The following is a 14,392-nucleotide window of genomic DNA, read 5'->3' as shown; positions in this document are numbered from 1 at the left end:
TTTTGAAAACCCCCAGCCCTAAAGTGTAACATCTGGGAATTATGTATGAAATTTGCCCTCACTGCAGACTGCCAGGGCAAGGCCTATGCTTAGGGCCCTATGAAATTCATGGCTACGAAAAACACGTCACAGACTGTGAAATCTGGTCTCCCACTGTGAAATCTAGTCTTTAGTGTGCTTTACACTATACGGATTTCACGGGGGAGACCAGCATGTCTCAAATTGGGGGCTCTGACCCAAAAGGGAGTTGCAGGGAGTTCACAAGGTTATTTTAGTCGTGGTATTGACACCCTTACTTCTGTGCTGCCTTCAGAACTGGGTGGCTGAGAGCGGTGGCTGCTACAGAAGGCCCAGCTCTGCAGGCAGCAGCGCAGAAGTAAGGGCGGCAATACCATACCATGCCTCCCTTCTGCACTGCTGCTGGCGGCGGCTCTGCCTTCAGAGCTGCACTCCCGGCCAGCAGCCACTACTCTCCAGCTGCCCAGTTCTGAAGGCAGCGCCACTGCCAGCAGCAGTGCAGAAGTAAGCGTAGCAGTACCCGCAATCCCCCTTACAATAACCTTGTGACCCCCCACAACTCCTTTTTGAGTCAGGATCCCTACAATTAACACACCATGAAATTTCAGATTTAAATAGCTGACATCATGAATTTTACAATTTTTAAAATCCTATGACCACGAACTTGACCAAAATGGACCGTGAATTTGGTAGGGCCCTATCTATGGTACACTTAAATCCCACCTATAGTCCCAAAATGTGGGACTGAAGTGAGGCATAGGCCTGTTGTATTGATTTTAAGGGCCAAAAGACTGAATGGTACTTATAAAGTCTTTTATTGTTCAACATTAAAACAGTGATACTTTGATTCCTTAGATTTGGGGGGCTGACAGAGGCCTTGGTTTACTTGATATTTTGGCAAATACCCCACAGCATGTATTGTAAAGTTGAAAGTTTATTGATTAACCACAAGAAGGAAGAAATTAAAAGAAGCATTTATACTGGAACTGAAATTGAGTGGTTGTGCAAAACAAATGTAATTAAAACCGTTGAAGTCTCTCTCCTTTTGGAGGCAAAATATTAGAGGCTCTTGTTTTCAGAATAATTGTTCTTTGATGAAAAGGAAAGGGTTAATTTTACTTTCAATCCTGAGGTGTAAAGAGTATTCACTTCTCCTGTTTCTAACAAATAGACAGACGCAAGGTGGAGGAGAGATAGGATATAAAAGCCGAGGTGGGGAAAAGACAGCTTTTGTTGATATCTTTAGAACCCTTGATGGCCAGTCAGCCATGAATGGATACTTTGGCTGACAGGTTGACCGAGGCATCTGTTGCCTGAACACTGGCTTACATTCTGGTCAGGGATGTCATTTGATTTGGTCTTTTCTTCTTATACAGGACAGGACTGTAGTAATCTCATCTTGCAGTGCTAATGCAATGCAATTGATTTCAGGATTTGATGAAAAGCCAAGAGACTAAGAGAAAAGATAGGAGGAAAGAAGTGTAGGAGGAAGCAATGCAACAGGAAAGAAACAGAATAGGCCCTTACATGCCTTTGAGATGCTGGCAATTATGTATCCCCATTGATAGGCTGAGGACTGGATGTCCTGGTGATATTTTCAAAACTCACAAGCAAAAAACAAAGCTCCTTGAACAAGGGCAAGGTCTGTTGGGCCTCCTCTCAGGAAGAAACTCTTTCAGTCTGGTCTGCCCATCTATCCTGGGGTCAGGGAAGATGAAATGAGAGAAGATGGACTGGATGGAAGATGAATTTTTTTTCAAAGATTCTTTTTAAGAAACCCCCCGCCCCCAAAGGGAAAAGTGGGTGGCATAGTTCATCCCCTCATTATTTTGTTCACCAGTTAGGCTTAATATCCAACACACCAATTTTGGTCCATTAACTTCTGGCTCCACATCATCTGTTTTTATCAGACATGATTTCAACAGTCCTTGAATCATGTCATCAGGCCCTTTTGGTTTGGGCTGATCCAGTTTCTCTGTTTGGTTTTCTTGCAACTGTATATAACATTTAATTACTGAAAACAAGTTGACCTATTTTCCATGGCTAATTCCCAAGCAGGCAAAAAGATATAGGTTATTGTGACATTTTATGAACTAGCACATACTTTTTACATTTGAGCTTACTATTGGGGAAAATTTTTAGATCCACTAATCCCAACAGGCCTTATGCTGACTCGTGTGCAAAGGCGAATTTCACCCAGTGAGAATAAAACATGTTATTCTAACACTTGTGATACCACCACAAGCCTCTTACGCTCATGCTTAAGGGAAAATGTTAGGGGCCAAGTTCTCTGCTGGGGTCAACTTTCAGTGGAGCTGCACTGGTTTATAGTAGCAGAGAATTTGACCCTATGCATTTTTTTTCCTGCTTCAGTAAATATACATATCAAAGAGGGATGGTATAACTCAGAAACATTTGTGCCAGAAGGTTGCTATCTTTTTCACACATTAGACTCCTACAGCCAGGTCCTCAGCTCTTATAAATCAGCATAACTCTATTGATTTCAGTAGAAATGCACTGAGAAACACATGCTGAGGATTTGGCCCATACTGTAGTACCAGTGAAGTGCCAAATGGAGCCACCCTTTATAAGAAATGTTAAACTAAGGTCCTTTATGTTCACTTCTGGGGCCTAGTCAGAGGTGGACCTGAGCTGGAAAATTCAGATCTGGATTCTGGAGTGTTTGGAACTGGGCCACATTCTTTTCTGTTACCTGTGGCTATAGCCTGGCCTATACTTGTACAGCTCCGTTTCACAGGTATGTAAAGCAAGGCTTCAGTTATTTTTTAAAGTTTGCAAATATAAATTTAGCTGCTGCTGGCTCCAAGCAGGATCAGAGCATGCACCTAGGAGGAATGGAGCACTGCAAAATGGCAGAAGTCCAGGAGAGGGAGCATGGTGAGGGGACAATGATAGGAGAGTAGATGACATTTTGTGCCAATATATAAAAAAGGGCAAACATAATTACAAACCTGGGTAATTATAGGCCTGTCAGCCTGACATTGATCCCAGGCAATATAATGGAGCTGCTGATACAGGACTCGATTAATAAAGAAGGTTAATATCATGAATGCAAATTAATATGGGTTTATGAAAAATAGCTCCTGTCAAACTAATTTGATATCTTTTCTTGATGAGATTACAGGTGTTGTTGATAAAGATAATATTATATTTAGACTTCTGTAAGGCATTTGAATTGGTACTGAATAACATTTAGATCAAAAAACTAGAACAATATAAAATTAACATGGCACGTGTTAAATGGATTAAAACTGGATAACTGATAGCTTTCAAAAGGTAAATGTAAATGGAGAATTGTCACAGTATGGGTCTGTTTTCAGCAGGGTCCCACAGGGAATGGTTGTTGGCCTATGTTATTCAATATCTTTATCACTGACCTGGAAGGAAACATAAAATCATCACTGATTAAGTTTGCAGATGACACAAAAACTGAGGGAGTGGTAAATAATGAAAAGGACAAGATCATTGGTTAAGAGTGATTTGAATTACCTGGTAAACTGGGCACAAGCAAACAACACACATTTTAATATGGCTAAATGTAAATATATACATCTGGGACAAAGAATGTAGGCCATACTTACAGAATGCGGGACTCTCTCCTGGGAAGCAGTGACTCTGAAAAATGTTTGGGGGTCATGGTGGGTTATCAGCTGAACGTGAGCTCCCAGTGTGATGCTGTGGCCAAAGGGCTAATGTGATCCTGGGATGCATTAACAGGGGAATCTCGAGTAAGAGTAGAGAGGTTATTTTACTTTTGTATTTGGCCCTGGTGCAACTGCTGCTGGATTACAGTGTCCACTTCTGGAGCTCACAATTCAAAAAGAATGTTGATAAATTGGAGAGGGTTCACAGAAGATCCGTGAGAATGATTACTGGATTAGAAAACATGCTTTACAGTGATAGACTCAAGGAGATCAATCTAGTTAACAAAAAGAAGGTTAAGGAATGATTTGATTACAGTCTATAAGTACCTACATGGGAACAAATGTTTAGTAATGGGCTCTTCAGTCTAGCAGAGAAAGGTATAATATGATCCAATGGCTGGAAGTTGAAGCTAGACAAATTCTGACTGGCAATAAAGTGTACATTTTTATCGGTGAGAGTAATTAACCATTGGAATAATTCACCAACTGTCCTTGTGGATTCTCCATCACTGACAATTTTAAAATCAAGATTGGATGTTTTTCTAAAAGATCTGCTTTAGGAATTATTTTGGGGGAACTTCTATGGGTTGAGCCATCAAGGAGGTCAGACCAGAGGATCACAATGGTCCCTTCTGGTCTTAGAATACATGACATAGAGTTGTGCTACCAGACCTTGGAATGTGGAGGAGGTCAGAGGAGGGAGTTCTTAGGGGTGGAAGGCTAGGAGATTGGCAGGGAGTGGAGAAGGGATGAATAATAATAATTAATAACAATAACAATGATTATTATTATTTATTATTATTTTATTTATTATTGCTATTATTTATTATTTGTCTTGTGGTAGCACCTAGGAACTCCAGTCATGGACCAGGACCCCATTGTGTGGGGCACTGTAGAAACACAAAACAAAAAGACAGTCCCTGTCCCCAAAGAACTTACAGCCTAAGTATAAGACAAGAGATATAGAAATAATGAGACGATATCAGTCAGCATGATAGGCAGTGGTCTCAGCACAAAAGAAGGTACAGGGGATCAGAGGGCATGGAAACAGGGTGTAGTGGTACCTATTCACTAGAATATACACAATTGGGAACAATAATGAGCTGTGAAAAAAAAGGTGAGGCAAATTCAGTAAACTTTTGCAGAGAATCTTTTGAGGAATTTGTCCAGCTCCACTGAAAATTGACCCATTTATTAAATGAATAGATCTGTTCTGATACTATTCACATCTTACTCATCTGTCCTTGTAGATACCTTCCATCTAATGGCAAGAACAAGCGTAAGACACAAAAGTCAATGCACCTATGTTGTGAGGCGGTATGGCCTCCCTCTGAGCCAGAGGGGTCTGAACCACCCTCCATGCCCAAGTGGCAGAGCCTGGCCTGCCTTGCTCCTCCCGCTGGAAGTATGTCACCAGGGCAGCAAGTATAAAGGGTGGGGGCCTCCCGCTCAGTTGGAGCACAGACACCGAAGGAGGCAGACGGACCCTGCTTGACCCGGCCGCTGACCCTGCTGCTGAGCCCAGCGGCACCCAGCCCGCCGGGGAACCTGCTTCTGCTACAAAGCTGCTGGGACTGCTGCTGGCCACCTACTCCAAAGAGGTGGAGGACACCACACTGGTGCAGATACACCCCGAGGGGAGGGGAGGGAGGCCCAGGGACAGCCGACTTTAGTCAGGCTGTAGTTCTGCCTGAGGAACGGTTGGCGTTTTGTGGCTGGATCTCCTCTGACCCAGTGGTGGACCACTCTGCCACTGTTAGGGCCCTGGGTTGGGGTCCAGTGGAGTAGGGTGAGCCCGGACCCTACCTACCACCCCACCCCTAGGGTGGCACCCGCCCCTCGCCAGGTCCAGTGGCCTGCGCTCGTTGATTGTCCCCCGAAGCTAGGCTGCTCAACCACTAGGGTTTGCTTCATCTCTGCAGCAAGAGGCCAGGACTAATTGACTGCTGGGTGTGCTCTCTCTCTGCAGCTAGAGACCAGAGCTCTTTGGCTACCGGGTTTTCTCTGCCTCTGCAACCTGAACCCAGAGCTAATTGCCTACTGGCTTTGCCCCATCTCTGCAGCAAGAGACCAGGGCTAATTGACTCTTGGCTTGCCCTGTCTCTGCATCAACGGACCAGGGGTGATTGACTCCTGGATTTGCTCTGGCCCTGCAGCTAGAGCCCAGAGCTAACTGACTGTCTCTGCCTACAGAGGCTAGAGCTAATTGTACTGTGTTTGCTCTGACCCTGGCTGAAGGGCCTGGAGCTACTTGTTGACTGTGCAGGCTCTGAGCCATGCCAAAAGGACCCAGAGACCATAGACTAAGCTGTGCACAGCCTCTGTGTGCAGGGCCCAAGGGCTATAGAAAGTTGGCTACTTAGCCCGTTAGACTGGTCAGGACGCTAATGCGTAACGCTAATTCTCCTGATAGTAGGTAGTGGCCCCGACGATGTAGGGAGGTAGTGTGGCCTCCCTCTGACCCAGAGGGGGAGGGACAGCCACCATAGCAGTACAACCCTCCACAGCCTGTTCTGTCAGGTTATCAGCATTTTGAAAGAGCATAAAAAAGGAGAAAATTAGTTATGAAACTGGGTATAAAATGGGAAAACTCTCAAGGAAAACATTCCACCCCACACTGAAAATTGACACTTGAGAGGTTGTTGTTAAGGTCAGGATTAGGTCAAGGAGGGAAAGGAGCTGCATTTTACAACACTTTACCCTCCAGTTGTTTGAATTCTTAGTTGGAACTCACCGCGGGTCCACACGTGGCAGGCAGGCTCCCCCCATTGACTCCGCATACTCCTCTCACGGAGCAGGAGTACCGGCATCAACGGCGAGCACTTCCGGGATCGATCCCAGAAGATCGATTGCTTACCGCCGGACCCGGAGGTAAGTATAGACGTACCCTAGGATAGCTGCGGATCAGGACCTTCAACTTCTGACAGCCCCTATCCACTGAGATTTCAGCAACCGCACCCAGGAATAGCAGCATTTTGTGGTGACAATGGTGGTAGCTATGGTGTAATAAAAATGCCACTTACTTTACCAATATAGACATGAATAGAGATGGTCTTTGGGGGCCACTCCCCCTCCATGAATTTGGGGACTCAGAAATGACCAGGTTCATCTCAACTTTAATTACAAAACTGCAGGATTTTTTGCCCTTTTCATTATAAAAATGTTAGTGAAAATATAACCCAATTGGACTGGTTGGATAGTGCTGGGACAGATTTTGTGGTTTAACCATCAGCTAATGCAGATGAATGTTCATTTTTTTATTACACTGGACAAGACATCCATTAATAGGTAGTTGGCCAGCTGCCTGAACGATCAGAAAAGTGAGAAGTTCAATAGATGTCTTGAGAGTTAAACTGCTTAGTGTACATTTGAAGTTATTCAAACATGTGAAAATCTTGTTACCAGATGGATTTTCAGCTTTATGACCTGTTCCAACTAAATCTGATCTTTTTGAGATGCTAGTCACATCACTTAATGAACTGCTGGAAGGCTCTCATATACCAGGGTGATGGGTTTGAAATAAAAACCAGAATAGAACAGAATTCAGATCAGATCAGAAATTTAAAAAAATGGAATTTTTATGGTAGCACCTAGAGGTCCCATTGTGCTGGGCCTCCATTGTGCTGGGTACTGTACATACTGTGGCAGAGCTCTGACCTTGCTCCCCGTGGGTCCTGCATTTCTAGGCGGTATATGCTAGCCTCAGTGGCTCACTGTGTCCCTCCATGTAGCCCTTCTCTCTCTAGGGCCAGGTTTACAGTCTACTGAGCCCTTTTCATCATAAGCCAGCAAGGAGGTTAGTGAGAGAACTCCCAGTCTCTGTTGTCCCTAGGGGCTTGTTTCAGAACAGTTTAGCGTCCTGTCCTGACAGCAGGGCCGGCTCCAGGGTTTTGGCCGCCCCAAGCTGCCAAACAAAAAACAAAACAAAACAAAAAAGCCGCGATCGCAATCTGTGGTGGCAATTCGGCGGGAGGTCCTTCGCTCCGAGCAGGAGTGAGGGACCCTCCGCCGAATTGCCGCCGAACAGCTGGACGTGCCGCCCCAAGCACCTGCTTGGTAAGCGGGTGCCTGGAGCCAGCCCTGCTTGACAGGGGCCTGACTTCCCCCTGGAGGTGTTCCTGTAGTGGTGGGTTGGGGGGAACCCAGGCCCACCCTCCACTCCGGGTTCTGGCCCAGGGACCCTAATGGTAGCAGCTGTTGGCAGCCAACCTTTCACTGCCAGAGTTGCTACATTTCCCTGGGCCACTTCCCCACAGCTCTCCTGCTTCTCCCTTACCTTAGGGTTCCCTTATCAATAACTTGAGGGTGTCCTCATTAACCTGCCACACTTCCTCTCCCCTGGCTCTCCTCTGCCTGACTGGAGTGAGCCCTTTTTATAGTATCCGCAGGGCTTTAATTAGAGTCAGGTGGTCACATTAGCTTAATGGCCTCATCTGACTCTTTGCAGGTTAATTGGAGTCAGGTGTTCTCATTAGCCTGGAGCAGCCCCTGCTCTGGTCAGTCAGGGAACAGAAAACTGTTAATCCAGTGGCCAGTATATCTGCCTTCTGCTACTCTGCTGTACCCAACTGGCCTGGGTCTATCACAATACACATAGTGAAAGACAATCCCTGCCCTGAAAAGCTTACAACCTAAATACAACAAGACACCAGGGATACAGAAGTTATATGACTTGCTCAGGGTCACAGAGCAGGTCAGCAGCAAAAGAGCCAAGCTGTCCTGAATCCCAGGTCAGCAACCTAACCACTAGTTCGTGCTGTCTCCCAACTCTGCTTTTCATTACCCCTATCCCATTAGACAACCTTCCCATTTTATACAAAAGTCAGAATTCTAGTGTTTGGGAGTTTTTCATGCTTTGCTCCTGAATTTTGATGGATCTCTAATGCTTGAACAGGGCAGCCCAACTTTTACCAAATTATTGTCTATCGCAAATGTGACTTTCTAATGTGAGACTATAACTATGCCTCACCCTGGCAGAGCAACGTTTCAATGCTTTTTAACATAATATGCTCTTTTCTGTAGCCCAACAAAGAATTAGGCTCTTTAATAATTCTTGTAGCTGAAAATATTTATGCTGAAAAACCAATGATTAAATTGATTGGTTATTCTACAATAGAGTATCCAGGACAACATTTAGAGCATCCAAAATGTCATGCTTAACAAAAGGATTCACAAGAAAAATTTTAACTTCATTGCTAGACTTTCCATGGAATTGCATTTACTGTCCCCAAGAACTAGGTTCCAAAAGAAAGTAGAAGGGTAGCATAATGGTATCCTTTTACAGATGCAGAGAGCCATATTGGCAGGGCAGAGGAGCTATAGCCATTATTTTGACCCATTGGCTGGAACAGCAGCTATCTAGGGAGTGTTGCTGCAGCTCCACAGTTTACCTACAATTCTGACCACTTCCAACCTATGCAGAGCTCCCCATACCACCTTATTGCTTAGGCAAATCCAAAGCAGTGTGGACCAACGCATGTTCATTTTCACCATCTGAGTCACCAGCAGAAGGTCGATTTTTTTTTTTTTGGTGGTTCGGGTTCTGTAGTTTCCACATTGCAGTGTTGCTCTTCTAAGACTTCTGAAAGCATTTTCCACACCTTGTTCCTCTCAGATTTTGGAAGGCACTTCAGATTCTTAAACCTTGGGTTGAGTGCTGTAACTATCCTTAGAAATCTCACATTGGTACCGTCTTTGCGTTTTGTCAAATCTGCTGTGAAAGTGTTCTTAAAACGAACATGTGCTGGGTCATCATCCGAGACTGCTATAACATGAAATATATGGCAGAATGTGGGTATAACAGAGCTGGAGATGTACAATTCTCCCCCAAGGAGTTCAGTCACAAATTTAATTAAGGCATTATTTTTTTAACAAGCATCATCAGCATGGAAGCATGGCCTCTGGAATGGTGGCTGAAGCATGAAGGAGGCATATGAATGTTTAGCATATATGGCTCGTAAATACCTTGCGACTCTGGCTACAAAAGTACCATGTGAATGCCTGTTCTCACTTTCAGGTGATGTTGTAATTAAGAAGCAGTCACCAGTATCTCCCTTAAATGTAAACAAACTTGTTTGTCTTAGCAAGTGGCTGAACAAGAAGTAGGACTGAGTGGACTTGTAGGCTCTAAAGTTTTACATTGTTTTGTTTTTGAGTGCAGTTATGTAACCAAAAAAAATCTACATTTGTAGGTTACACTTTCACAGCAAAGAGATTGCACTACAGTACTTGTCTGAGGTGAATTGAAAAATACTATTGCTTTTGTTTATCATTTTTACTGTGCAAATATTTGTAATCAAAATAATAATATAAAGTGAGCACTGTACACTTTGTATTCTGTGTTGTAATAGAAATCAATATATTTGAAAATGTAGAAAAACATCCAAAACTATTTAATAAATTTCAATTGGTATTGTATTGTTTAACAGTGCGATTAATCACAGTTAATTTTTTTTAGTTAATCGTGTGAGTTAACTGCGATTAATTGACAACCCTAGTAAGGATATACAGAAAACAGAGTGTACGACGGTGAAACTTATAATAAAACATCTAAAATAAAAACAGCCATACCAAAGAGAGTCAGTCAGGCCCTAAAAGTGAAGCAGAAAGCGTAAATAAGGTGGGATAGAAATGAATAGCAATCAGATGAGAAAAACTCAGCTGAAAAATTCAATCTGTCTTGGAAAATAAATGAGACCATGGAAAGCCACAGTTTTTTTAGTAAAGAAAATGAAGAGGAAATAAAAATAAGGATGCACGAAGCAGTCCAGAAGTGTTGACCAGTGTCTTCACAAAGGCCTATGCCCTTAGGTCAGACCAGCAAGAGCTGAGCCAGATATGTCACAGAGGCCTAACCCTTGATAACCCCCCAGCTAAACAGAGTTGCAGAACCGGTAACCCTTACAATGCTAATGGTGCAGCAACCTCACTGGGTACATCTACATTGGCTGTGACAGTGAGTCTCTGAGCCCGAGTCAACAGAGACTGATTTGTGTGGCTTGCACTACCACACTACAAATAGCTGTGTAGAGAGCACTTTTAAGACGCAGCTCAGGCTCTGAAGCCCACCTCGCTTCCTAGGCTTCAGAGCCCGTGCTCCAGCCCGAACAACAACTTAGAAGCACTGCCTACACAGCTATTTTTAGCATGGTAGCGTGAGCCCTACAAGCACAATTCTATTGACCCAGGCTTGGAGGCTCATTGCCGTGGGCTGCCGCGAGCTGGGTAGACATACCCACTGTGGTTTTGGCCTTCACAACAGTAGTTGGAACCGCTAAACCAGAGCCTTCACAGAAATCTGTATCTTGAAGTCATCGCAGGGAGGTGAGGTTTATAGATTGCTTTGCAAACTCCGTAGAAAGGTTCTCATTTTCTCTTCATGTCTATAGGACTTTTCCATCTGAAGCAGCACATTTTAAAATAGAGAACAAGGTGGTGCCCTGAACAAGTGCTGTAAGAAGACATTAGCAAAACTTGATGAAAAATCATGCTTCCACCAGTTAGGCAACAAATGTCATGTAAGGGGATTCTAGCAGAGCTGGTTAGAAATTTTATTTTTCGCCAATTTTTTTTTTGGCAAAAATGATTTTTCTTGAAACCGCCCAAGCCCCCAAATGTCCATTTAATCAAAAAAGCCATTTTTCCATTGAAAAAATGTGTTGATGGAAGATTTTTTTTGCCGCCTTAGTTGCTAATAAAACTATAAAGTGAAAAGAGAAATCCCTCGTGTTGCCCACTGTACGATTTAGCGTGTGTTTTTGTCACATCTTTGTCACCAGGGTAATGCTACTGTAAGATGCCATGATCAACACAAGGGTGAAAGAGAAACACAGCCCATAGAAATGTGAGAGTCCAAATGTGGGCAACATCCTTGCTGCTATTTTAAGAAACACCTTGTGTGATTTGATAACAGCAAATTTAATGTGCAGACCCACCCACAGACATGTACGCAGTTAAATTTTGTTTATCTACAGACCTGAGCAAACATTAGCAGAGGAAAGTCCTTTTCTGCGGATAGTGAGCCATCAAAGTGATACAGAAAAGACTTCCAGCTGCAGCCTGCATATGCAGGAACTATTCACACAGGCCTAGCTGCATTTTCCGGGTGGTGTAATCAAATTTATCTTTTTAAAATAAAACTGCACAAGTAAAAATAAAAACCTCGTGTATGTTTTCCTCATGAGCTTTCTGCTCAATAGGATCAGGTTTCACAACTACTTCTGGGCACTGTAATTTTAGATGCAGATATACTGCACATTATGTACAGGACAATGAAGCTGTATGAGGTCATGACCCAGTAATGGATCAGAACTCATTTTGAAGAAACACTACGTGATGTACCAATCTTTCCTCAGTGTCTGCAGATCTGGGAGGCTGGAATTCATCACACTGAAGCCTTTTATACTCCACATTCAGAGCTGCCAACAAGCCATTGTGCTCACTCGTGCCTCTAAGATGGTTTCATAAAGTGTGTATTATATACAGAGTCCAGACAAAATGGTTCAGACTGAGCTGAGCCTTTGCTGGAGATGAACCAGTTTTGAGATTCAAAAGAGTTAGATTAATTTTTTATTAAAAGTTTTGCTTCTTTTCATATATCTGTATGTAATTCCTGATTCTATCTGGGATGAGAGGTAAATGGGTTATAAGAGGCTCTTCCAGCTTGATTAGTACCACAATGCACCAGAAATCTCTCAAGAAAGAATGTTTTGGGAGCTTTCCAGCCCAGTTTTGCAGACTCATGAAGCATTGCTAAAGTTCAGACGCTGTAAGATTCTAAACTTTTGAATACTTGCCCTTCTCGAATGACCATGGTTAACTGATGAGTAGCATATTGCTTCACTACCCTTCTTGTTTCTTGCTCAAGGTACATATAGATGTTTATTAACAAGTATGTAATACCATTCTTAATAAGCTTAAAAACGTATAAATTATGCCCAAATTGTTCCAGCTACATCTGTGAGCAGAAAGGACACTCTCTGGGTGTCTAATGACAGCCTTACATTTTCTGCTGTTAATACTCTGATTCATGTGTCCGCTAAAATATCACTTATACAGTGGGGGCCCTTAAAAAGTTTCTTTTTATCTTTTTTACCATTGATTAAGGTATTACCAGTGGGAGCAGCTACTACTCGTATTTGGAAAGGGGAATGCCACTAATGCTAACACCAACAAATACAAGGTCAGGACCATCCATCTAGAAACAGAGAATGCAAGTCATACTTACCAAGCGGGGTACTATATTCTGAAAAGTGGTGACTCTGAAAATGTCTTAGGGGTCATTTTAGATAAACAACTGAACAGGAACTCCCAATATCATGCTGTGGCAGGAAGAGCAAACAGTATACTTGGATATATTAATAGGGAATTATTAAGTAGGAGTAGGAAGGTGATATTACCTGTGTATACGACACTGGTAAGATAGGTACTGTAATAATTTGTTCAGTTTTGATGTCCACACTTTAAAAAGGATGCTTAAATATTGAAGGAAGTTCAGAGAGGAGCTACAAAAATTAATTTGCAGTCTGGAAAACATGCCTTACAGTGAGTGACTAAAGGAGCTCAAGCTACCTAGTTTATTGAAGAGAAGGGTAAAAGATTACTTGATATCCTTTCACACAGGAAGGAGATACAAATATCTTTAACTGAGCAGCCAAATCAAGCAGTGAGCTGTGTAATCTAGCAGAAGCTGACATGAGTAAATTTAAACTGGAAATAAGATGCACATTTTTAAATGGGGGTAATTAACCTTTGAAACAGATTACCAAAGATAACAGTAAATTCTCCACCACCTGCTGTCTTTACATCAAGATTAGATGTGAAAAGACATGCACAGGTTATTGGGATAGATTCAGGATTCACTGGATGAAATCTACCGCCTGTGTTCTTTGAGTATGAACTTCATGTAGTGAAGTGACATGCCATCACTGTATGTGGTGGATCATGGCATGGGAAAGAGAATAGTTACAAGAAAATAAATGTATCTGTAAGGAGCCTAAATCCCTAAAAACTCCAAAGCTAACCAGACAAGTTAGTTGTGTGTTTACATGCACAGTGTTGAGTTTCATCAAGGTACAACTTTTGTTTTCCCCAGGGAAGTAGGTGGTAGCTTTCTCTTTTCTTCTGGAGGGGAGAGAAATGGAGATGGCAGATTTTACCTTTTTGCCACTCTGCCCTCCAGGAGAGGGCAGAGGGAACCAGCAGGGTGACAGCTCTTCCTATACAAGAAAGGATGTAGATAAGAGACTCCTAGTTTGAGTAATTCTTCTCCCATTAGGTGCCAATTCTGTTCCAACTACTGTTGGAAAAATGCTTCCTAAATGATGGTCAAGTCCCTCTGAAACGGATTTTAATGAGGCTGAGATCTAATTTAATTCTCTTTGCTATATAAATACAATAAACCAGTAGGGCACCTAAAGCCTTGGATAGGCATATTTATTATTTTAAATCTAAATAAATAAATACACAAATTCCTGTGAGGTCTCTCGATCAACATCTGTAGTTTGCTGGGCTGATGTTAAGGTTCAGACCTCTTGGAGGACACTTGTTCAGCAGTTTTAGTATGCTTGGCTGAAGTCAAAGTCACACACTTTCGTGAGGGCACTGGATCAGCATTTCTAGCTTGTTGGGCTGATGTGAAGACTCAAGCCTCCGTGATTTCACTGGCTCGGCACCTCTATCTAGCAGTCTGGGCTGGTGTCTAGGGAGGT

Source organism: Malaclemys terrapin, chromosome 4 (genome assembly GCF_027887155.1).
Source record: "Malaclemys terrapin pileata isolate rMalTer1 chromosome 4, rMalTer1.hap1, whole genome shotgun sequence".
Classification (NCBI taxonomy): domain Eukaryota; kingdom Metazoa; phylum Chordata; order Testudines; family Emydidae; genus Malaclemys; species Malaclemys terrapin.
This window is presented reverse-complemented; position numbering follows the sequence as displayed.